At 40.0% G+C, this 25,705-nt stretch overlaps 1 protein-coding gene across 2 annotated transcripts in view; it reads right to left on the reverse strand.

Annotated features, from left to right (window-relative positions):
- Nucleotides 1-25,705, reverse strand: part of LOC133486824 (receptor tyrosine-protein kinase erbB-4-like) — a 240,031-nt gene that overhangs the window by 94,598 nt on the left and 119,728 nt on the right. The window lies entirely within an intron of this gene.

Here is a 25,705-nt window from a genome sequence, read left to right on the forward strand (position 1 = left end):
TTTGGTGTTTATTGTTGTTGTTTTTTCATAGACGTGCAATTATGCAGCATGAAGCATAACTTGGGGAAATAATACAGGTTTGATACGTTTTATGGAAACTGAACAGAATATACTGGGGGTCTTTTCGAAGCTTTAAGCCTTCTGTTTGAAAACAAAACCATATTTATATAACCATATTGCTGGTTCAAATGGTTAGACGTGCAGAATGGAGACAATGAACCAGAAAAAAAAGTGTCAAAATGTAGAATGGGCGGTGTAGGGGATGCAAGCATGCATCATATCATTGACAGCATGTGCCTCCGAGGTCACTCTCTACATATTCAATCATGCCAGTGAGTTGAATGAGAGCATCTGAGCGAAGAATATTTGCTCCAGGGTTGGAGACCACACTGCAACACTTGCAGCAGCACAAGGTTCAGCGCTCATGTCTCGTATGGGGCCTGGGGTGAGTGCATCACAAGGGCAGGCATTACTTCACACTTTAAATGTCATTTAGGACTGGGTATAATGTCTGTGGAGAGTATGGCAAAAAGCCACAGAGAAGCAGCTGATGTTGAATGAATCAAAGCGACAGGCCGTGCCCTCTTTCTCCCATCCGCCATCATGGTTGCTGTCACTAATAGACAGGCGGTCAGAAAAATCTTTCCACACTGGCCTGCTGATAATCAACAAGTGTGTATATGTGTGAAATGCTATTGCAGCTGATGCAGTCAGTTGATATAAGTGCTTAGGAGGCCCTGGCCGAGCGGCATAATCATTGTGGCTGACAGCTGTCAGAGAGCGTGGCCGTCCACCTCCAGTAACTAAGCCACGGCTGCAGCTCTGGCGTCATTGCCCTGCTCATTCCTATTAATCGGAACAGACGGTCTTTAGTCTGGTGATTGTATGCGGATTTAGTTGAAACACGGTGACAGTAAATATATATCCATGGTACAAGTGGCCTTGTTTATCTATACTGGCAGGGTCTGACACCTTCATGGGGACCGAAATACTAAATGTGTCAAGTTGATACAGACTTAGTTGAGGTCTTAAACTTTGTTTTACATTTGGGGATAGACAAATACAACATGCACTCAGGAGAAAAGTAAGAAAGTAGTACAACATATTAGAAAAGGATGAGACTCATACTTCTTTGTGGGAAAAAGTCGCTTTATCTATTAGGCTTTGGTAATAAAGACCTGTGAACCAGAAGATAGATAATTCCAGAGATGGATAGTTTCTAGTTTGCTTCTGAAGCACGCAAAAAAAAAAAAAAAAAAAAAAAATTAAAGGGGGCAGCGATGCGGCCAAGTGCACAGCTTAAAGGGAATAAAAACACTGCATTTTGCAAGGGTCTAAAACTTGGTTTTCATCTTGGCCATGGGACATCTTTTCAAGTATTTATCAGGAAATCATACAAAAAGTACTAAAAAATCTTGGAAGTCCTTAGGGATATCTTGTATTGCTATACAGCACCCTATAATTATGTTTAATCGCTAATTTAATATGCTACAAAAACAAAACAAAAAAAATTGCTAACTTACTACGCTGTCATTGATTAAAATGGTACGAATACAGCGCCGGGCACGAGCAGTCACCGTCTTGGTGTCACTGTGCCAGGACAAGCTAGTAGCACAAAAGCAAGGTGTAAATAAATGCCAAAGATACAGTTCTTAACATATTTATTAAATTGCAACCCAACTTGGCGGCATGGTGGACGACTGGTTAGAGCGTCAGCCTCACAGTTCTGAGGACCCGGGTTCAATCCCCGGCCCCCTCCTGTGTGGAGTTTGCATGTTCTCCCCGTGCCTGCGTGGGTTTTCTCCGGGCACTCCGGTTTCCTCCCACATCCCAAAAACATGCATTAATTGGAGAGTCTAAATTGCCCGTAGGTATGACTGTGAGTGCGAATGGTTGTTTGTTTCTATGTGCCCTGCGATTGGCTGGCAACCAGTTCAGGGTGTACCCCGCCTCCTGCCCGATGACAGCTGGGATAGGCTCCAGCACGCCTGCGACCCTTGTGAGGAGAAGCGGCTCAGAAAATGGATGGATGGATGGATGGTTGCAACCCACTTATTTCATTAATTTTGTTCCTGGTTAATTCACCAGTATGGAGAATCGCTATAACTTAAATTTTAAGCACATTATTCCATGATTTAGATGTCATTCCTGTTCAAAATGGTAAAATGTTGAGAGCTCATTGAAAATGAAAGAGTCCACATGGTCTAAAACATTTGTGTAGCAGCCGTGTATGTCATGGACTAACGAGTTAGTTTTAGTGTTTGGTGTTGATAGTGTTTGAAAAGGTCAATTGGGAACGCATGAATCAGTAGTTTGTGTCCAAATAGAACACGCTAAAGTATTTACAGTTAAGCTGTGTTGACAGTACATGGGGAGAACACTGAGATTTACATCATATTAAGATCTAAAAATCATCATCATGTTTGCCTAATAACTGATATCAGACTTTGATAACAATAGTACCGCAACAAAAAGCAATGCAATACATATACAGATATTCACCCCGAGAAGCTACTAGAATAAAATAAACCTATAAAGATTAATAATGATACAGAGAAGATCCTGGAAACTCTGTTGCTAGCTCAACACATATTTTAGGGTTACTGTACAGTATGTCCAGTTATTCAAATTGGAACACTTTGTTAAAATGTAGGGATGATGCAACAGCAGAGGCCGGTTTAACAATTCACATTCACCCTGTTGGGAGGGCTGCTCAACCCTGAACGACAAGCAAAAATTCTAAGTTCACAGACTAAGAAAAGCTCTAAGTTCAGTGGCATTGCCTGGGGAGCTGTTCTATATTCTTTCCATTTAAATCTTCCAAAAGGCAAAGGTTGGCACATAGCAGTACGTGCTATGAAATCTAGCTACCTTAATGTGGGCATACAAAAGTAAAGATGACAATTATTTCAGGGCACACACTTCATAATTTTTTTTTTCTTTTTTCTTGGGCAGTCTATTATCTGGCGTACACAGCTGCCATTTGGTTTTGTTCAAGTGCAGCAATGAAGAGTGAAATAGGAGTAGGCAGTAATGAAAGAAGATGACATGTTTTTCAAAAACAAAAGATTTAAAAATAAATTAGGATGTGGATGTGACTTCAGGCTCTTGCTAAGCCAATGAACACATAAATCTACTTTGTGTGGTCACTTTTATTAAACAAAGATCAACCAAACAAGGAGCCTCATTGCAAAATGTCTCATGTGCACTTAAAGAAAAAAAGTGCACACACATCCCTGTAGAACAGAAACCGGAGATTTAAAAAGGAGTTAATACTCAGGAGTTTAGCACATGGGCCAGTTTCATTTCTGTTTGTGGTAGAGCTAAATTTGCATGGCCTTTGCACGGCCTTGTCATTGTATCTACATTCAATTAGAGCAGTAAATTACCTGCTAAATATAACAACACATCCCTAATGTCCTGAATTTCTTAAGCTAAAAGTAAATCTTGTATGGAACATACAGGTATCTAATTGTATGATATTGCAGAAGCCCAAGTTTGTGCCTAAACTGTTTCTCGTACATTGCACATAAAATATACTGTAACAGTAAATGTTGTACTGGTACTGGCAACGACATAATGTTGATACTAACCACGCAAAAACTGTCACGTGTTGTAAGCCAGCCTTGCACCCATCTAACACACATGCATCCCGAGAGAGCACCAAAGTCCCAGTAACAGTGAACAAGAGACAGCAAGAGCCAGATTCACTAGGTTAAAAGGGATTGCTCCCCCTTCCTCCTCCCTAGGCCAGAGCATTTGTGAACGGAAGTGTGGCAGCGGAACAAACCCCTCACTTGAGTCACTGAGACGTGCCCAGTTTTGAAATTGAATCCTCCAATCCCCAACTTCTAAATGGGATGGAGAAGGAGAGAGGTTTTGCTGCAGTCAGCAAAGCGAGGAAGGTGAAAGAATGATGAAACAGACAGAAGAATGGAGACCGGTACATTTCAGGATGATCAGTCAAATGGATCAAAGTCCACATATATTTGAATATGGAATTAAAACTTTGCCTGTTTTCAGTTCAGAACTAGAAAGAGGGATTGCAGGTTGCTGGTGTGGGGTGCTGTAAGTCTAGTGCAGTGATTTCCAACCTTTATGGAGCGAGGGCGCATATTTTACAATTGGAAAATCCCATGGCACACCAACAAACAAAAATGTCATAAAATGTAGATACATAGTAATTACTGTATGTAATTCCTGCCATTTAATAGAAGAGCATTTATTTGTTCTGTCTGTCACTGACTGGCATAAACAGAGGAACAAAGATAATTTTTTTCTTGTCAATTAATATTTTTTTGGGCAGTTAAGTAAAATTTGATAATTTCCCACAGCACACCTGAAGAACGCTCATGACACACTAATGTGCCACGGCACACTGGTTGGGAATCACTGGTCTAGTTACACAATTACCATGTTTGAAGACAACACATCTTAGCATGATTGTCTCATCTCATTTCCATACATATGTGTATTAATGTGTAGTTATGTGCGCCACAGGGATCTGGCCACTGAACAAATCTTTTCTTTTTTTTTTTTTACACCTAAACTTAAATACACAATAAAGAAGAAGGTATTTTTGTGTATTGTGATCAACATTACAACGTGATCTGACAAGAGGAAGTTGCAATACAGTTTTACACCACTGAAACTTACAACCACAAAAAAATTAATTATTTCTTCTCTTGCAATTAGACAAAGGGTCTGTCAAAACAAAGTATGATTCCCTTCTTCAAATTCAAAGTGCAAGGCAAGAGATTATGTGGCCACTGTCACCCTAATTGTTGTTATGGTCCAGTCCTGTCATGCCATGTGCTCGCTATTGCTTTAGATTTGAAGAATTTTGTTATACCCTATCTTTTGCACATTCTGTACAGTTTCTCTGGCTGCATTCTCTACTTTTGTGTTTTCTGCACTTGTGTCTATCATACCATTATTCGTTGACATTTGACAAGTATTCATCTATTAATAGGTTTCTATTATGGTTTTAGTATGCAGTGACGAAGGACGGCACCACATCACACTGAGATGGGTGTCCAACAGTTTGTTCATTTTATGTTGCAAAATAAGCTCAACAAAATATTAGAACTATACATGCAGTTCTACACCACTGCAAACAACAACCACTCACGCTAACAGTGCAAATCAATACATTACTAAATTATATTTAAAGGCACAATTGTTGATGCAGCTCTTGTAATTGATTTCATTGGATTGTTAGGATTTACATGTATATCACTCATTAGCGGGCACTACTCGCTTAAAACAGCAATTGGTAATGTTGCAGATTAATTAAGAAAGACTGAAAGCTACAAGCTACAACTACAAGTTTAATGGCTCTCAGGGCCACCTTAAATAGGACAGTACCAAACTTCTGATGTGTGTGTTTTTTTTTTTTTAAGAGCTGCAGTTGTCACTTTATGGATTGCAATGCCAGATAGCAAGCACCATTAATTTTATCTTCAATTTGTCTTACGCATCCTACCTTGAGGAGAGAGATGAAGACTGATACTGAGATTGAACAGTGGAGAGACACTAGTTCCCATATGAAAGACTTACAACTCCATCACAGCACTTGTAATGAGTGGACCCCTGTTGGGAATTCTACAAATAGACTAATTTGTAATTGATTCAGTGCATTAATTACTGTCCTGGTTATGCCTGTGTCATGGTTAATATTGAGCCAATCTGACGAGGCTAGGAGGCCCCTCTGCAGTGGGACCATTCGGGTGAAGCAGCCATTATTCAATTATGCCCCACATATCGGCAACGAGGCAAGTCTTAATCCGTGAGTAATCACTTTCCTGCACTCCCTAACTACGAGCTGATGCGAGTGAGGGTGCATTGGGGTGGGCCACAGATCCATGTAGCCCCTGGTTAGGTCTTTAATCAGGCTTGGGAATCAAATCCCATTGGTGTTTTGATTGTAATACCATTAGAGAAGAGTTATGTCATTCCAGGTTTTACAAAGATTGTCATTACCGTCACAAAGTTTTTCATTGATCAAAACAATTAAATAGGAAATGGGAATACTTGACTGCATTTTTATACAGGTGTGGGGAAATCATGTATTATAACACCATGCATGCATCCCAATTTGCTGTCCAAATGTTTCTTCAAAACACATACTTCAGAGACACCTCCCCACGTTCATAAAGAGGAAGGCTGACCTCCTTTACTTGAATTTAATAAATGAGCAGTCAGACTTTGTTCCCTGGAAATATACCTAGATGTCAGTCATCTGCTAAAAAATAACCTCAATAATCCAAGGATTATTTTTTTTTTACTTGGTTTATTCAAGCACAGTGATGTTATTGGCTTTTTTCCTAAGCGCATCGTGCGTCATCGCACAACTCAAACACAAAGTAAGTGTGGTTGGTGTGGTCTAAAGTGAAAGTACGTGTTTTGAAGGACAAATCTGTAATTCTGGTGGCGAATGGGGATAGTCGCTAAGTACATTGGGAGTTATAAAAACATGATTTCATTGGTTGTTTGGCCACACACTTACAATTGGACTAGAGATCATGTATAATAATTATGTGAAAATACAGGATTTTCTAGAAAATATACAGTTTATGTTGCAAGGCATATTTTGTTGGGTCTTTAAGCCTTAAAACCTTAAAGGAAGGTCCATATTTTGCACACTGTACACTGCCTGCAGTAAGCCATGATATGCTGTTTACCAACACACTTGTGATTGGGGACAGCAGAACGCACAATTATCTCCCACAGGATGCAATAACAAAAAAATGTACAACAAATTGTCATCTTAGAGGACAGAATCAGTCCTTATTCTGAATCTTATTCTTTGCTGGTAATAAATTAAGCTATACAAGGTTCAGTTATCTGGTTGAGAATGGTTACATTTTTGGGAGATACGAGTTGTACAGCCTTCTTGGCTTCCTTTAGCCCCTTTTCTTGTTTGTTTCAGTCCTGAGACTAAAAAATGGGCTTCTCAAGCAGAGTTGATTATATTTCCTCTTTTATCACTCGTGGCCTTCTCCTAAAATGCGTTTGGAGAAAGACAACAACAAAAACAGAACCAATCTCTCTGCAAGTAATGTCACTAGATCATGTCCTTTTCTGCATATTTCACTGTGACAATCGTACAAAGTTCTGTGGCTATGTTAAATAATCTAGAGTCCCCTATATTGAGAACATTTAGCTTCTATCTGGACAGGGTAATTTCACACGGATATATGGAACACAATCATTTACATACTGGGGTACACCCGTTTGCAGGAGAATGGAAAGTATTTGAATCATGCTTGAAAAAAAGACAGATATTGCAATCGCACCACTTTTTTAAGGTTAGGTTTTGCTCTTTGATTTGCAACACAACATCTGCGAAATCAGCTATAGATAAATCAAGTCTGCTCTCTCAAGATAATGATGGTTTTGCTACGGAAAGTAATGTACTGGGCTACTTGAAACAAGTTTTAAGCAGTGGCCAGTGTTGTTTTGGTTGTTGTTTGTTGGTTTGTTCGTAAGGAGGAATAAGGAAAAAACTACAAAGCAACTGATTTCCATGTAACTTTGTGGATGGGTGGCAAATGTGCCAAGCAAGAGCCCATTCAATGTCTGTTCTAATCCAAACCAAATTGAGGACAGAGGATTACTTTCTTCTTTACAAGTCACAATGGAACCATTAGTGTGGCCCCAGAATGCCAACGTTAGAGTTCCAGTCGTCTAATCACAACATAAGGCAAACCAACAAAACTATATTATTTCAAACAGCCCTATTGTGACAAATTACATCTGTATTAGAGGATGCCGACAAGTTGTGGTAATGCTTAACATTCCTTGACATTTTATACAGAATTCCTGTGAAAACAGAATTGAACATGATGTACTATGGCTAATGGTTCCTTTAATCTGAATTCTAGTCACCCTCAGAGAACATTTTACTGTGCCTAAAACCATCAAATTGTTAGTCTAGTCAGACAGCTTTGTGCAGGTCTGAGAGCCACAACAAACTCCTACACTTTTATTTCACGACTAGAACTCTTGAAAGACTTTTAACTGTTGCTTCAAGACACCTATGAAAACACTTAATGGCCTTAACTGCATTACTAGGTTATAACGTTTGATAAGCCTCCTACCTTTATAAATGCAGGAGACAGAGGAAGAAGCAGTGATTTTGTTAAGACGCAAAGTCAGTTTAGGAATGTATGTAAGAAATGTGCACAGTCATGGATCATTGTATAAAAGTGATTTTAAAGATGATACAGATGATTCATGAGGACGAACAAATATCACACTCTTCTACCACTAAAAAAATAAATAAAATAGGCAACCGCAAGCATCCATTGATCTGCAGCTGGGGATGGTGAAATGAAAAAAAAATGCTTAGTTTAACGAAGAACATGATACACATTTATAAATCATTAAATATCATATTTATTTACTTTTTATGATAATTTAAACTAATCTTCATACATTTTAATGAACTCTAATAGGAAATATCTAAGAGACGGGGGAAGGGTGGGGATTGGGGACATCCGAATGATAATGTCTGCATAACAAGAAACCATTATTTTGTTGAATAATTAGTTATTTGTGATCTGGGGAAAAAAACCTGATCAGGAACGAATAATAATGCATTTCATTTGCAGTGTTGTGTACAAATTAAAAAGGGGCTAAAAGCAAGCGATAGGGATTACAAAACTACTGTACATACTTTTTTACACAGTAAATATATTGTACAAATAATCTATACAGATAAATATATACTATATATTTTATATATACCAAATGTAAAAAAAAATACCTGCTTGTAGATATCGTTAATAAAATAAAAAATGTTGAATTTTATTTTCAACATTTTCAACATGATATTTTTGTAAACATTAACTAGTAACAACGATGCACTTGCTTGATTTTGATTGATACCACTTAACAGCTACAAGACCCACTTGTTGATTGATTCTCCACAACAAAAATGACATACAACGTTACATATTGTAATTGTATGACTAGTGATAGCCCCAATATATTGTATAATTTTTGGAGAAGTACAAGCTCTTTACATAACAACGCCCCAGGGTATATTGTCTTTTTTTTGTTTTGTTTGTTTTTTTGTCCTGTTTGGCTGGTCAAACAGAATGGAGGATCTGTATCGCTTTTATGCCGGAACAGTTTTACTGTGTCACAGTGGAGTTTTTAAGCTGCCGCTGTGGTTTCTTAGTATTATAATTGATGTTGATGTGAATTGATCAGAGTCGATCAGTCGAACAGAACAAAGTTTCTAGAGGGGAGAGAGAAACGAAGAGAAAAGACAAAGCACTAATTGTAAACAGGACGAGAAAAGTAAATCGTTACATATCTAAAACAATGAAACATTAGATATGAGTGTTGTATGGAGCTGTAGTGCTACACCCTGTGAGGGAAAGACAGGACAAGACCCGGCTGTACAACTGAAGTGTGGTGGGATTGACTATGTAAATTATAAAAATCTATAGGACGAGAGTGAATGAGGGGATACCCAAGCAATTCGCATATTCATGGTTTATTTGTCACAATCAGTGAGTGGCCCCACACCCAGCGAAAGAGTCCCAGGGGTGTGTGCCTGCGGACACATGCAAGTGAATTGACACCGTTTCGCATGCACAACGACTGACAGAAGTGTCCTCGTGGAGGCTGAGGACCCCACCCAATCAATTGAGGGGCGGGATCGGGCCCAGGGGTCTACCCAGAGCAGCCCGGTGGACGGGACACATCCCACACCAAGGGACCCAGGGCGGTCCGCCACCCCCACCGTGGCGCCCCGACAACTGGCCACCCGGAGGAGGCCACAGGGACCCAATGTCACCCCCACTCCACAACATATGCCCCCCCCACCCCCCGCCCCGCTCCATCCCCTCGAGAGCCAGAGGCCCCCCCCAACCTGCAGGGCCCACGATGTAGCCAGTCCCCGCCCAGCCCGAGGGCGGGAGGGTGTCCCTTGTTTTTTGGAAAGGAGGGCGGATAGGGGCACCCGACAAGAGAACGATGGTGGGGGGGGGGTGGACCCAGGGAACAGCCGTGGGTCATGAGAGGGGAGCCCTAAAGCCAAGCAGTCATCCAGCCCGGGTTATTGTCAGCAGGTGTACCCTACCTGGCAGCTGAGTGTATATCTTGTCCTGTGTGGTCCCAGTATAACAAGTATAAAAAGGAGAGAAATAAGTGATAAGGCCTTGTCTTGTGACCACAGAGCAACTCTCTACAATTGAGCATGAAGGTCTTGCTCTCTCCGGAGGGAACCAACGAATCAGTTTTCTGACCCAATTGGCTGCCCTCTCGCCTCTCCGTCTCACTCTCAAACACACACATACACAAACACAGTCTCATGCGCCCCATTGTGGTTCATTTGGCTGCCAAACCCATCAGCATTTGTTAAGAATGAAAACAAACCAAGTAAAGCCAATCATGTTTAAATAATAATGGAAACTGACATTTTGTGAAAGACACAGTGTCGCGAGGGCTTTTAATATTGCAGACTGAAGACAGATGCTTGCGGCAGAGATTTCTCAAAAGTCTCAGTCTCTTAATGCACTGAAATTGCTGTATACTGTATGGTACATATTTCCTTGCATACAATTTTCATGGTGCACCTCTTACTCAAATATGTACAGCTCAACATAAGGACATAGACTTAGTCATTCCTCTGACACACTTTGCAATCCCACAACACAAGTTGCGGGTGTTGTCGTCTTTTCTTTGCTCATCGTACAGTAGATGGGATATTGGTGTAAAAATTATGAATATTTTAATTGTTCAAATGGACATTTCCTGTCCAAGTATTTCACAGGCAGAAGCAGTAGACCATTCCCTTTGGTATTGTGTCCTTGGAATATGATTTATTTACACGATTCTTGGCTAAATCTTTATGTTGTGCATCCTCTGCTTTCATATGATATGAGTTTTACCACACAAATAGTCAAGGATCACACAACAGTAAGGCCCAGATCTTCAGTCTCCTGATCCAAGGACAATGTTTGTAACTTTAGTGTATATAAACTGATATAAGATGATTTTGTAAATTATTTAAATATATATTTTTATAAAATCACATACTTTATGTGAATCTGTACTAGCCTATATTATATTTCTTTCTATAGCTATTATATTTGTGTTTAAAAATATTTGTGATCTTCAGTTTGAAAGAAGGTTTCATTTAGATGAAATTCTCACAATGATGATGGCGTATGCTTCATGGAAAGAATCTTAGATGATTTGCTAACAAAAAAATTCATCATGAAAGTGGAAAAGAAAGCCCAATTTCCACCAAGCAGTACAGTTTGAGTCCATTTGGTATGGTAGTGACGAACGCGTTCAACCCGTGCGCACTTTTTTAAACACTCAATGGACGACCTTTGCTTCGCCCTTACAGGTGAGACACGATATCTAAGCAGACAATTCACTCAGAAGGGGAAATGGGACCACTCGTTCTAAATTTCAACCTGGCTTTAATGAGTGGGCCCAGGTCAAATCACCTGTTGCAACTGTAAGGAGGGAGAGCAATCGTTTACTAGCATCAGAAATAGCTACAGGACCATGCAGGTTTGGAGGCATGTATACTCCAGAAAAAAAAGACAAAAATGACATAACTATGCCACAGTTGCAGTGGATCCACTAAACTCTAAAATAAATGGTAATAGAGCTTATGTACGGTGGTGTCAAATTGTTACACTGACAACATATTTCTTATAGTATAGTATCACATTATACACAGGCACTATAATTTTTTTTTAATGAGAATGTAAAAAACAACAACACAAAATAACCACACCATTCCGGTCACCTATCTTTTGAACATGATGACTAATATGAATGGCGTATGCATCAATACCAGGATAACAGATGTGATTATGCTTGGAAATAATTCCTTATGGCGGCATGGTAGCCGACTGGTTAGCACATCTGCCTCACAGTTCTGAGGACTGAGGTTCAAATCCCAGCCTCACCTGTGTGGAGTTTGCCTGTTCTCCCCGTGCCTGCGTGGGTTTTTTTCCGGGTACTCCGGTTTCCTCCCACGTCCTCAAAAACTCTAAATTCCCCGTAGGTTTGAATGTGAGTGTGAATGGTCGTTTTTTTGTATGTGCCCTGCGATTGCCTGGCGACCAGTTCAGGGTCTACCCTGCTCGCCCAAAGATAGCTGGGATAGGCTCCAGCACGCCTGCGACCCTTGTGAGGATAAGCGGTACAGAAAATGGATGGATGTCTTATTCATTATTAGATCTTTTTATTCCATCTTTTTTATTACACATAATCTTTATCTTTTCTTTATCTGCAATGTGTCACCAACAGACAAAGAGCTATCATGAGCATAAATTCATACATTCAGCTCCAACCAATTACAATTTTTTTAATCCATTCAGAGGAGGAGTCACTGGTAGGAGCAACATGAAAGCCTCTCTACTACGCCAACTCTCTTACATTCACATCTTATGTTCTAATACAAAGCTCCTTGTCACCTTTTGTGGTTAATTCAGAGATGACACAACGCTTCATTTGTAAGAAAGATAGTGGGAACAATGGCCTCCATTTCTGCAGAGGTTTGTGGCTTCCTTCTTATTTCCATTTAACATCTTCTTTGTCCTACAGGCCTACTTGAAACATATACTCAGTAAAATTAAGGAGTTACATTTAAACAAAAAAAAGCTAGACAACTTGAGGGGCAATATTGGTTAGCAATAAGGTATGCAGTTTGTTTTGAGTTTTCACCATCTCGTGATGCGATGGGTCGCAGAAATGCTTGTAGCAAATATAGTATGACAGCAACAGCATTATGCGTTTTTTTAAGCAAGGCACTAAAGCTTCAACTCCTTAGTGCTGCATCAGAGTTGCACAACTGTGCCATCACTCACTCCCCTTTAACGCATCATTTACTTTAAATATGGTAATGAAAACATGTTCAGTGTGACAATGTTCAGTGGTGAGCCTCAGTTTAACAAAGTATAAGAGAAGTAGGGATTGCACATAATACTTTCCTTATCTTGGACACAATGTTTTTATAGTCTCCAAGTTAACTTGGCTTTCACAGGTCAGCAATTTTGACCACATCTCCTTTGACACCACCCTTAACCTCACTCAATACCATCCAGCTATTAATTCCCAAAAGCCATGGGTGAAATTGGTTGAAGGCTAATCAACATTTAGCTCTTCTGAGTGTTCTATTATGTCGAAATTGATGGATGGTACAATTACACCCTGTGTCACTGAGCTAAATGTAATCCTAATGACTTTTTATCCAAACAGTGAGTATTTGGTAAAGAGAGAGAAAGCTCTACTGTGGGGTGTAAAAAAAGAAAGGAAAAATAATCAATTCTGGAGGCGGTGGGGGGGAATTGCCGATGCTATAATGATGTGATAAGTAGCTAAAGTAATGTAAATTCACCAAAATCACAGGTGCAGTGTGTAACATTTTATGTTTTTATTATTATTTTTCCTGCGATTGGCTGGCAACCAGTTCAGGGTGTACCCCGCCTCCTGTCCGATGATAGCTGGGATAGGCTCCAGCACTCCCGCGACCATTGTGAGGATAAGCGGCTCAGAAAATGGATGGATTATTATTTTCCTCACTGACTTGCATATGGACAGCTTGGGAATGCCCAACACAAAACAGACAGAGTGAGTAAGGAGTGGCAATAAATGAATTTGTGCAGGGCATCAAGGCCAGGGTGATGGTTGGCACACAATTTTCAAACCAGGCCCACTGGTAGAGAGCAGAACAGCAGGGACCGCAGCTATCATTGAAGTCTCATTGCCCTGCCAAAGCCACAAGGTCCCTTACTGAAAATCACAGACACCAGACCCACACGCACTGGATGCCCATATTGTGAAAGTATGTCCAGGTGTGGGTCAAAATAAATACAGGGATGGATAACATATGGCAATGTGTTGTTGTTGTTTTTGTTAAGTGTTGTTATGTGTGGATGTTTTTAATAAGAAGTCAGGTGAAAGTGAAGTCATTGCACTCCGATCACTGACTTACACCAAACATTCTTTGAGAGGGAATCCCTAATCTTTGTTACAGTAGGTGTTAATAGTTGTTTTGTTTTGTGGTTTTTCTAAAATAAATAAATAAATAAATAATAAAAAACAAATAGGTACATCCATCACAATGTGTCACCCTGCAAAAGGAAGCAATGAGGAAGTTTGAAAGGCATCAGAGAATCAGGGCCAGTTCCTCTCTTAAATGGACCTCCATTCAGTCTACAACGATAAGTACTGTCATGTGCTGCTTTGTGAGAGATTGTATCTTGATTTTAATACAGTGCAGACTTCTATACACTTCATACACTGGGCTTGACACGCTGAAATACCTCTTCCCCAACACAGAGGCAGACGTCATTATTTTCAACCATTAGGTTGAAATTGTATTACAGAGCTCACATCAAGTGTTATGGGCTGTGATATACTGATGAGATGAGAGCAAGAAAATGCATCAGTCAACAAAAACAAGGTATGTGCATACTGGTGTAATGACTTCTGACACACCCACCGTTAGTTTTTCTGAGACATGTGGATAACTTCGTAGCAGATATGTCGTCGCCAGTGAGATGAGTGCACCGCTTATCTAACAGGCTACTTTGAAGGAGCATGTGCTTTTGTATTCTGTATGAAATAAAAGTAATTTAATCAGAATACTGTACTTGTGCCTGATTTATGTTTGGAGGTCCATCAATTTAAAAAAAGGTGTCGCTCCTGAGCTGATCAATTAGCTTCAGCTGTCACTAATTACCCCCGCACACTACAATGAATTAAACTTATTTAAGATCTTGGAAATGCTTTACGATTGGCCAAAGTACACTACAATTCAAGTATAAAACAATCAAATTTGTCAATGGAATATTAAAACAATGACATCTAAATGGAAGCCAAATTTTAAGGATGAAGAGGTGGAGATGCTGGTGCAGCGTTTTCAGCTGCACCATATGGTTTTGTTTGGGGAGGGAGCACTGAAGGCCAACTGTCACTAAAAGGCCGCAATGTGGGCTGGCGTTGCCCAGGATGTTGCTGGTGTCGGGAGGTGTATGTGGACTGCCCAAGTGGCTTTTTTCCCCAACACTTCCAAAAGAACGATGAGCTTCAACAAGAGATATAGGCGCACCAACACAAAGAGAAGTTATGTGAAGTAAGCAACATTCAGCAGCAGTAAAACTTCAGATTGACTTGTTTTTCTAATCACAGATAGCATTTTTATACATGTGCGACAATTAAGAATGTATGAAAGAGTAGTTGCAAGAGGTGCATTGGTGACATGCATTAGTTTCACATTATAGCTTTGTCAGGAAAACATTTGGCCTCTGTCAAGTACTCACACTAGTTCCTAGTTAAACGTCCCCTCTGCCTTCAATCTGCTTCACCTTTTTCCTTGTGATTTCTCAATGGTCTCGCCTCCCACACCACACTGTCCTCCTTCATGTCAAATTAAAGTGATGGAAATGAACTTGAGGGGACGCTAATTGCAGTTGTCAATCCAATCTGGGTCAGGGCTGAAAGACAGAGGCTCTCTAGCACTTTATCAGTCTTCATTAATATTGAACGAGTTTGGTGAGTAGCAGGGGGCCAACGTAATCTGCACTCATCTAACAGTGCATCAAAAATTAGGAAGATGGGGAGGGCACCAGTGGCGCCTGGGGGACAAATATGCCAGTCAAGAAGTATGAAGAAAGATGTCAGAGGATGTGACTTGAGTGCAAGAACAAATGCTTCCTCCCTTGCTGCAGGACTGCAAGTACTTGATGATGACATTTGCCTTATGAATGCTGATAGATGGACAAAATGTAATTCAAATATCTCAAATACGAATAGCTAAAACAAATAGCTAAAACAAATACTGTAAGTTGCTTTTATATCAGTATCATAGTGCATTCCGTGAAGATTTTTCACTTCAATCTCGAATGAGTAAAAAAAGTAAAAAGCACGTTTTTTCACAATTTACAACACCTACAATCATCAAAAGACATACCTGGCTCTATCAATCATGGTTTTGGAAGACCTTGTAGTGTTTTCAAAATTAAAATCTTTCTTTTTAGAGGACATGTTGAAAGAGAGAAAAGCAAGGTGGATAAAGGCGTGCTGATATTGTGTGGAGAAAACCTCAGAGCCCAGACCTCAACCTTATCAAACACTGAACAATAAACATGTTAAAAATGTCCCCATTATGAGACTAATAAAGGTTATCTATTATATTTGCAATGAACAGACATTATGAGGTCCAAAATTAGTGACCTGTGACCTCACTAAGTACATTACAGTATCTGGAGCTAACAACTTGAAAATAGGATTCATCCAATTGCAGCTACCAAACATGAGACTCAAAGACACTATATACGAGGGGTGTCAAACGCGAGGGCCACATCATCGTTCTGGTTTTCCTCAAAGGGCCCGAATGACTATGAAAATCAACTGTTTCATGATTCAATTTGATTTCAAAATTGAATTTAAAATCCCAGGTCAAGGAAAATTGTGGCACAAAAATACAGATAAATGTTGATAAATGGCTTTTACTTTTACGTAGAGTTTCAAGTTGCACTTACAGTAGTGCCGAACTGTATTTACTGACATTGGTTTTCTGAAGTGTTCCTGAGCCCATGTAGCGATATCCTTTACACATTGATGTCGGTTTTTGATGCAGTGCTGCCTGAGGGATCGAAGGTCACGGGCATTCAATGTTGGTTTTCGGCCTTGCTGCTTACATTCTCTGAACCTTTTGATGATATTATGGACCTTAGATGATGAAATCCCTAAATTCCTTGCAATTGTACGTTGAGGAACATTGTCCTTAAACTGTTCGACTATTTTCTCACACACTTGTTCACAAAGAGGTGAACCTCGCCCCCTCTTTGCTTGTGAATGACTGAGCAATTCAGGGAAGCTCCTTTTATACCCAATTATGGCACCCACCTGTTCACCTGTGGGATGTTCCAAACAGGTGTGTGATGAGCATTCCTAAACTTTCTCAGTCTTTTTTGCCACCTGTCACAGCTTTTTTGGTACGTGTTGCAGCCATAAAATTACAAGTTAATGATTATTTGCTAAAAAACAATAAAGTTGATCAGTTTGAACATCAGTTTTTGTCGTGTCCATCCATCCATTTTCTGAGCCGCTTATCCTCACAAGGGTCGCGGGAGTGCTGGAGCCCATCCCAGCTATCATTGGGCAGGAGGCCGGGTACACACTGAACCGGTTGCCAGCCAATCTTAGGGCACACATAAACAAACAACCATTCGCACTCACATTCACACCTAGGGGCAATTTAGAGACTTCAATTAACCTACCATGCATGTTTTTGGGATGTGGGATGAAACCGGAGTGCCCGGAGAAAACCCACGCAGACACGGGGAGAACATGCAAACTCCACACAGGCGGGGCCGGGGATTGAACCCCTGTCCTCATAACTGTGAGGCAGACGTTCTAACCAGTCGGTCACCGTGCCGCCTCTTTGTAGTGTATTCAATTAAATATAGGTCAAACATGAGTTGCAAATCATTCTGTTTTTATTTATGTTTAACACAACGTCCCAACTTCACTGGAATTGGGGTTGTACAAAGAAAATTATCTACTGTAACGTGGTAAAGAAGGCCCAGCAATAGACGGGAGTTTTCCCACATATTGTATATACTAGGTTGGTTGAGAGTGGTGGAAACTGTGTCCTCAGAACTGTGAGGCTGACGCTCTAACCAGTCGGCCACCGTGCCGCCTGGCTGTATGTCAAGATAACAATTTATTCACAACTGCAGAACAGTGGTGAGTGTGTTGGCACTGGGCTCATCGTTGCATTAACACACAGCGAATCATTACATGTTTGCTAATGTTTGCAAGGGATGACGAATAATCTAATCTAACTGTGGCTCCTTCCTGAGACCAGCAAGGGCAAAGAGAAAAAACATGAATATTTCATACTCCCAGATCTGCTTTGCACCACGTGCAGAAAGTGACAAGTGGGAAAAGAGACACCCAAGTGAGACACCCAATTGTTAGTTTACCACTTTTGGTGTTCTGTTCATCAAACAATGAAAAATGGTACTAAAATCTTTTATGTCACAATAGAAAACATTAAATGCAGATGAGCGTGCAAAAGCATGTGATCATAATATGGTACATTATATCTAATTAATGTTATGGGAAAAGATTCACTCGATAATCTCTGTGGTTAAAATTTACTGATGTGGATATTTAACCGCATCTACTGAAAGTGGGCTCAAAGCCTCAGTGCTGCACTGTAGTTATTAATCAAAGTGTGAGTGTTGATTCATCTGTTATGGAGGTAGTTTGGAAGATGGAGTCTGTTTACTGGTAAAAGCTGTTTGGGGGGTAGTGGGAGGCAGCTATCCATCTTTGGGATATCTTTAAAAAAGGAGCCCAGGCATCATTTTCAATCACCTTCAAAGACACAACGAGTATGCATGCTGCTTCACATTAGCTACTTCTCCTCTACCTCAAGGTAAGGTCTTGCCCTCCCTGGGGAGCTATGTTATTACTTTTTGTGTAATAATAATAATAACATTTCCTAAAGATACACTGAACCCTGCGCTCCTGCTCCCTTGCTGCCTGGCACCCTGTCTTCTTAATTAGCATGTTCAATTAACCCATGTTAATTGCCCACGATGAAAAGGTGCGGAAACCTTTTAAGTTGGTGCCAGAGGGAGACATTTTGTAAATGAATGATACGTGGTGTAAAAAGCAGGCAGGTGTGGTGTGGATTGAGTTGTTAGAATCTCATCATATACAGTACGATGTGAGATGGAAGACAATCTGTTTCTTCATGTCGCCCATGAAATGGTAGAAATCTCAGCACACTGAATCCCCGTTCATCGCATGGTTTCATTCCAGACCCACCCGAAAGAGGTGAAAATCTACGATATAGAGAGACTAGCGATGCACTGACACCAACACCTGTATTGAGTATCGGTTCTAACTTGTTTCTCTTTCAGGGCTCTATACTAACTTTTGCACTAGTAGTGCCGGTGTGACCAACTTTTTCAGTTGGTCGCACCAGCACATGATTTGGTCACACCATTTTTTGAGGCAGTACAGCTTGACCATGGCATACCATAGTTTTGTATGAAATAAAGATTGACAGTGACTCGGGATTAGGGCTGGGTGATTATATGATCGAGATCGAAGATTGTGATAAATTTCTCATCGGTCTTGATTATCAGCTGTGTGTGTATTTTCTTGCTCTAACATGGCCGAAATGTGCATGACAAAATCCAATCAAGAGTCGTTCTTGAAAATAGTAATAATGTTAATTTAATGTTAATAAATGTTAATGATTAATGTTGCTACATAGCTGGAGAATGATAATGTTTAATATCCAAGGTGTCGTCATTATCTCCGAACGTGCAGTTTGTTTATTTTATCTTGTACCTCCAAAGATACACAGGACATCAAACTAGTGCGCTATGTTTTCTACATTTGTTGCACTGTTGAGTGAAAATTGTTGTTATATTTTTCTATATTTATTTTATGTGCCTTATTTCCTTACTATGCCGATATCATGTTGGGTTTACTGTATTAAATATTGACTTGGAGTGTTGTTAAAAATCACTTATAAAATGTTGAACTACTCTAACTTATTTAGTTTTCAGTCCAGATGATTTGACACTGGCTATTTAAAAAGTTTAAAAAGTACCGTAAGTTTTAGTGTATAATGTGCACCCATGTATAGTACGCACCCCCAAAGTTGACCTCAACAATCCTGGAAAACCCTTCTACTTATGTATAATGCATTTTTACAATGCATGATTTTGCTTCTACCCATATGATTAAAACATTATCTGTATTCAGTTAGTTTTTTCAAAGAATTATTCTGAAATTAAGCACTTTATTTGAACACATAATAGTTTCTTTTTATTTACTTGCTCTTATTTTGAAAATCACAGCCCTACTTTTATTTTTTTTAAATGCGAAAACACGCAGTTGTGCTCATATGTTTGATTATCCAGGCAGAATTTGGAAGATGTGTACAATTCTTTAAAGAAAACATGAAAGACCAGGCAAAACAAATTAAATTTTATTTTAATGGGATTCAAATTAAACTGTCAAGCATTATCATTAAACAAAACATAACCATAAAGAAATTAAAGATGATTGTTGTTCACTCATCAGTCGTAAAAAAACAAACAAACAATATTTCACAAATTCTGCCTGGGTATGTAAACTTATGAGCACAATTGTACATATATGCAGTCATATGTACCCCTGTTATATTGGAATGTAAGTATAGGCTACACCTTTTTCATAACCTCTAGATGGCATACTAGAATGAAAGTGTACAACTTTTTCATAACTTAAGGGTGGCAGTGGCATATTGGAATGTAACTGTACAGCTTTTTCGGAACCTCTAGATGGCGGCATACATTTATAAAATGTGAAAGTCTTTTTTATTTTCCCCTTTACCTATGTATAATGCCCACTATTTACCTTTGACAATTTTTGGAGTAAAAAAATGCACATTATACACGAGAAATTCCGGTACATAAAAAAATCGTGATAATAATCAAGATCGAACGATATGAAAAAAAATCTTTTTTTTTTTTTTTCCCAGATCGCCCAGTCCTACTCGAGATACAATATTTGCAGAATATGTTCATGTGAACAAGAAGTTTATCAGCAAAAAGCAGTAGCAGACAAACATGTCAAATAAATTTAAAAAAACTAAACAAAAAACAAAGGCTTCAGTTTTATTCGATCATTTTTTTTCGACTCAGAGGGGCAAGTTCTTATAGTGAGGGCTACAAGCCCTCTCCCCCTGCGAAAATCACTTAATTTTGAGCATTACCAGAACCATATGATTGACATACAGTATATTTAAAAATGATTGCATAAGTGTACCACCGCCATATAAAAGTAGCATTTATGATTATTCACACTATTTTGCAAATGACATTAGCAAAACTAACCAATTTACGTATTTAAAATTATAGTCCCAAAGAGAACATGGGTAAATGATTACTACCGCAATTATTGCACTTTATTTTATGTATAGTTTTTTTCCTATACAATCCTCTTTAAAGGAGTCTGGGCTGTTTAACTTACTCACATACATTATCTTCATACTGCATGTCTTGCTATAAACAGGGTTTAGACACACAGACAGAAAGATAGATAGATTTGTTAGCTTTGCTGGCTTCATAACATAGTTATTAAAACCTTTGCACATGACTCTGTTTGTAATCATGAGTGAAATGAGAACGAGAGACAAATTAGGCAGGCAAGCTTTGCAGTTAGCGGTATACCGCCCCACGCGCACACACAGACACACACACATAATTTTGAGACGCTCATACGAGACGTCACTCGGAAACATTTGGTTTTATTCCCTTGACAAATGTAGCAGCATTGATAGAGATAATGCTGTGTGTAAAAAGAAAAGTTGTCGGTGACTTGAGGCGGGAGGAGTTTACCGCCTTAGCAGACTTTACAAGGTAGGTGCAGGCTAGCTAGCTTGCTCACCAGTAGTCTAGATGAGTTGAAGGCTCACACTTGTCATTTAAAATGAATAAGTACCCAGCCAGCGTCGATACAGGTACTGTCTGTGGCGTGCATATGTGTACGCAACGGTGTTGGGATAATAGCGTGTCCTATCTGGAAGAAGAAGTCAATGAAGCTGCAGCAGCCAGCCAATCATATTGGAGCTTTTAACTCAAATGGAATTCATAACAATGATTAAGATGTCACAGGGTCACAGCGCTCTCTCTGAGACAAGATGAAATTTTTAATGGTAAAAACTTTACACGATCAGGATTTTTGGGGCCAAGTTTAAAAAAACGATAACCGATCACCGAGGAATGTGTCTATTTCAATTACCTGTTCATTTACTGAATATACTTGTGTACTTAATTGCTCAAAAAATTATATTTATAATAAATAATATATCTTTGTTCCTCTATTTATACCAGCGAGGCATTGTGACAGACAGAACAAATGAATGGCCTTCTATTAGATGGCAGGAAGGAAATACAGTAATTAATGTATCCACTTTTTGTGACATTTTTGTTTGTTGGTGTGCCGTGAGATTTTTCAATTGTAAAATATGTTCCTTGGCTCCATTAAGGTTGGAATTCACTGCTGTAGTCAGATAATGTCAGGTCAAACCAACATTACATGACAGAAATAATGCGTGCTGACATCCTATAATTAAATCACTTTATTTTTAATTAAATTACTTCACCCACACCGAAACTTTAGAGCATGATTTGACAGAGCACCGGTACAACCGTCAGTGCTAGCAGCAGCTTGCTAGGCTATATAACGTTTTGTTGCCTGCTTGCGAGCAATATCGTATTAAAAGTACGGGAACATACCTCAAGCAAGCCTTAAATGAATGTCCTCTCCTGTCCTGAGCACTGGTGACCACCAACACACGTTTTTCCCCATTCGGTCCTTATAATACAAAGTCAACGCCCTCCACTGTTGTTGTCGTCGCCACGGTAACGAGTGTATCCGGTTGCATTGGAGTTGACAAGATAAAGCCCAATGATCGTAAAAAACAGGATGCCGTTGTATTGGAATACAAGATTTTATTGCAGTAGTCTGACAGTGCGATCGTGAAAAATCTAATTTGTCTTGTAGTCTGATCTGGGCATTACGTGTTGCCTGTCTCCGACGTGTTGTCTGTCCCACATCGCCGACATGTTTGTTTGTTTATTTATTTATTTATTTATTAAATAACTTCATTGGCCATCAATTATTTACAGTACTACGTCAAAAGACACGTGACAAGGCTAAAAATAAACTAGCTTTTGGATTCAAATATACTGTGCACGCGGCGACGCGCAGTAAATGTCTTTTCCGGATCCGATCAATGACGTCATTGATCGGATCGGCGAATTATGACATTAAAGCCGATCAGCATAAAATGCTAAATATCGGCCGATACCGATCAGCCCGATGAAATCGGAGTTAAGTCTAGTAAAAACTGAAAAAACGGCCGCATATGCGACCAATTTGGGCCGTCTTTCTCTTTCTCCCCTATAGCTGGTGCTCTCTACTCGTGGAAGTGCGCCTGTACATTTATCTGCTTCTCATTTGTGGACAGTGGTGTTGGGAGCGAAACAGTATCGTCATTGTTGCTATCAACACGGGACTATTAGTGTTGTTGATATGGCAGTTGTTGTGCCCATTGTTCCCTTGCCCCTTCCGCAGCTGCTCAACCCCTGTATCCTGTTTTTTCTACCCTCTGTTCCTCCACTCTGTCTCTCCATCTCAAACCAATTGGTCCTCAAAGGGAGTTGTTTTTTTTTCTTTCAACAAAACTCCAAAGGCTTTTCTTTTAATGCTGGATGCCTGACCGCCATGTGCCGAAGAAGTTTTGATGGCTTCATTGCCTCCTTTGTGAGCATGTTGCGACACATTAAGGGTTTAGTGCATGTGAGTCAACTATCCATCCATCCATTTTCTGAGCCGCTGCTCCTCACGAGGGTCACGGGCGTGCTGGAGCCAGCTATCATCGGGCAGGAGGCGGGGTACACCCTGAACTGGTTGCCAACCAATCGCAGGGCACATACAAACAAACAACCATTCACACCTACGGGCAATTTAGAGTTGTCAATTAACCTAACATGCATATTTTTGGGATATGGGAGGAAACCGGAGTGCCTGGAGAAAACCCACGCAGGCATAGGGAGAACATGCAAACTCCACACAGGCGGGGCTGGGGATTGAACCCCGGTCCTCAGAACTGTGAGGCAGACGCTCTAACCAGTGGTCCACCATGCCGTCACAACACCTTGAGTAGGACTGCCGGTATTGTCTCTTAAATAATTTTCTTATTCTTGAAAGTTTAAGGCTCTTCTTCTCTCTAATTATTTGGCCTGTTTCCATTTTCGAAGAAACTCTTGAAACACATTTATTATTAATTTTTGCTAGCTTGAGGGCTTTTTTCATCGCGTGACCGTTTTGGCAAAGGCACAGGTGGATGCACCAGGTTTTCAAAATAAAACTTCTTTCAGACTCTGATGGTCAGTAGAATATTTTTTGGTTCTGCTCTGATCGGCCCAGTACAAAATGGCTTGTACTGATCCGCATCCCACTGGTTTGGGACCCACAAACTAAATCACTGAGGCTGATTATTACGGCAGGTTGTAATGGTTGCCTGCAATCATCCATTACGCACTTAATTTTTCAGTTTTATTTTGCATTACTGGGTGTGTTTAGTCAGTATTGTCCTTGATAAGATAAATGACTGTCTGGCTATCCAATCAACGTCTGTCTGTGCGTCACTATTCAAACAATAGCTGAACTGTGTGTTATCACTCTAAGTTGCAAAATATGACAACGGAGCTTGTCATGGTGTGGGGACTTACTCCACTGCAAAGCCCAGGTGGTTCATAAAGTATTACTGGCCTATTAATGCAGTCAGTAGGTATAGCGTACCACCAAGGGAGTACTCCAGTCCCCCAGATAACACTGGAATCGATTGAAGCAGGACAGTGCTAGCAAGCTCAGAGCACTAAACATGATTTGGGATAATGTTGTTGAAAGGTTCAGGGTTAAGGAGTAAACATTAGCTGTTGATTTCACCCAAAACAAATTATTTTTTTTCCTATTGCAAATATTAACACAACGACATCTGGTGCCTCCTCAAACCTTCTCATTACCACACTATTATCACTCCTGCCCTGAAGGGCTCAGGTTGCATGTGTCCATCAAAACAAAGTGGTACATTGAAGTGGTCGATGATTCAGCATCGAAGCACACTAACTAAAGCTACGAGGCAGGGTTTAAGGTACTGTGACCAAAATACTATTGCTTAGAACGTGATTGTTCGACTTATGACTGGAGGAAACATTTATTTTTCCATGAAATGCATTGTTCATAATTGATGTGTGCGAATCATTTCAAATTTAAAGATTTTGTAATATTTTGATTAAATCGGAGAATGTTTTATGCTCGCCAGGGCCGATTCTATGATGTAAACTTATTAGAATACAAAGCATACTATTCCTTTAAATTAGGAAATTAACAATGCGGGAACGCTAATGACAACTCACCAGCTATTGCAATGCATTCTTGTCTTGACTTGCTGTATCAGAATAATTGCTTATCAAATATTTTTACGCAAACACGGTATTATAATTGTGGTTTTTGTAATTATTTTTCTGAGGCGCTTCTCCTCACTAGGGTCGCGGGCGTGCTGGAGCCTATCCCAGCTGTCATCGGGCAGGAGGCGGGGTACACCCTGAACTGGTTGCCAGCCAATCGCAGGGCACATAGAAACTAACAACCATTCGCACTCACAGTCATGCCTATGGGCAATTTAGAGTCTCCAATTAATGCATGTTTTTGGGATGTGGGAGGAAACCGGAGTGCCCGGAGAAAACCCACGCAGGCACGGGGAGAACATGCAAACTCCACACAGGCGGGGACGGGGATTGAACCCCGCACCTCAGAACTGTGAAGCTGACGCTCTAACCAGTCGGCCACCGTGCCGCCGTTTTTGTAATTAATTAATACTAATTAATGAGTTCTGTATCAAGTTGCATCACTAATTGAAACTAATTAGATTGTTTTGGTATACCTATTGTGGTGGCATGTGAGTATGTAGCCACTTGTCTGCTTGTCTGGTCAAAGTGATTCAACCCAAGAGAACCAAGATGTCAATATCGGCCATCTTTCTTCTTTCATCTCATTGAGATGAGCACATACTGTTTGGATGTTTACTGTATGCCTTGATTAGAAGCAATGTAACAATCACTGTAACTATCATGAC

Source organism: Phyllopteryx taeniolatus, chromosome 12 (genome assembly GCF_024500385.1).
Source record: "Phyllopteryx taeniolatus isolate TA_2022b chromosome 12, UOR_Ptae_1.2, whole genome shotgun sequence".
Taxonomy (NCBI): Eukaryota; Metazoa; Chordata; class Actinopteri; order Syngnathiformes; family Syngnathidae; genus Phyllopteryx; species Phyllopteryx taeniolatus.